The following is a 1,687-nucleotide window of genomic DNA, read 5'->3' as shown; positions in this document are numbered from 1 at the left end:
AGGGTTGCAATCCCGTTACCGGTCACGAAAAAAGACAAAAAGGAAAAAAAAAGAAATAAAGTAGCCAATAAAAATCAACCCTGAGATCACCCATATAGTTCAAAGACTTTAAAGTATCTATTGCAACAATTTTTAAAGAGCAAAGAAAAATATATTCAAAGAATTTTTTAAAAATATGGCCCTTATCAGTGGACTGATAAAGAATTTCAGTAGAGAAATGAAAACTATCACAAAAGAACTAAATGGAAATTCTAGAATTGAAAATTACAATAAGTGAAATAAAAAATAAATTCTTTGGTGATGCTTAACCCTAGATAGCAGATGTCAAAAAAAGATTCAGTGACTGAATACAGATCCAAAAGCAATTATCCAATCTGAAGAACAGAGGAAAAAATACTAAAGAAAAAGGAAGCAAACCAGAGTCATGCCAAATATTAAATGGTCCAACATATATGTAAGTGGAGTTGCAGATAGAAAAGAGATTAAGATTAGTGCAGGAAAAAAATACTGTAATATATGATGACAAAAAACATTTCAAATAAGTTGAAAATCACCTCCTACAAAGCCCAATCAGAATAAACTTACAAATAACTTTACCTGAATGAATTATAATCAAGCTGCTGAAAACCAAAAATTAATAAAAAAAGGTTTACAGCAGCCAAGGTAAAAAAGGACACATTATGCATAGGGGAAATGGATATAAATGACCTCTGACTTCTCATCAAAAGCAAACACAGAGAAACGAGGCCAGATGATAATGGAACAACATCTGTCAACCTTGAATTCTGAGTTTGTTTGATTAAACATGGTGTGACCAAAAAGTCTGTAAACATAAGTAATAACATTGATTTTAGTATTAATATTAATAAACCATTGATCACACATTTGCTTATGTTTCCAGCTTATCATTCTTTCTTATCTCTGGAATGTAGTCTTCTGCAATAGTTATGAAAACAAAAGTCTACATCTAGATTCTTATCACTTGCACAAGATTCTTGATTTTTCACTTTCCTCGGTGATAAAATGAAGTATTAGATTCAATGATTTCTGAGACAATTTCAATCTCTGAAATACAATACAGTGTTTTAAGGTAATGAACATGTAATAGAATGGGAATGCGTAAGAAATCCAAGATTGAGGGGTGTAATATTCCAAAGTCAATATTTTAGCTTCTGAGTTAAGAAAACCGTAATAAACCTATTTTTAACAGAGCTTTTTTCCTTTAACTTTGTTTTAATCTGAGAATGTAATGCCAGAATAAACATGACCCACTAATGTGTCCCTTTTAGGAGTGAGAAATTAAGACTTAAATGACAGAACTATGGTTAACAAAACTTTTCACTTAATATCTAGAGGAAATAGAAGTATTTCAAAACTTTTGTTAAAATAGTATTTATTAGCATGAGACTCATCTGAAGTTTGGTTCTTTAATTCTACTAGAAGCACACTTACTAGACAGCATCTGTCTAGTAAGTCTTTATACAAAAAGAATGGACCCATTGAATTTGTGAATTATTTCAGGTGACTTATGAGGGTAGGCAGCACTGTCTACTTTCTTTCATTCCTTTGATTACCTACATGTGACTAAGTGATAGATGGGATGGTTAGATAAGGGTGGAATGTCAGTGTGCTCTCTCTCTCTCTCTCTCTCTCTCACACACACACACACACACACACACACACACAC

This window comes from Galeopterus variegatus, unplaced genomic scaffold (genome assembly GCF_000696425.1).
Source record: "Galeopterus variegatus unplaced genomic scaffold, G_variegatus-3.0.2 Scaffold1356, whole genome shotgun sequence".
Classification (NCBI taxonomy): Eukaryota; Metazoa; Chordata; class Mammalia; order Dermoptera; family Cynocephalidae; genus Galeopterus; species Galeopterus variegatus.
Note: the sequence above shows the minus strand (reverse complement) of the source record.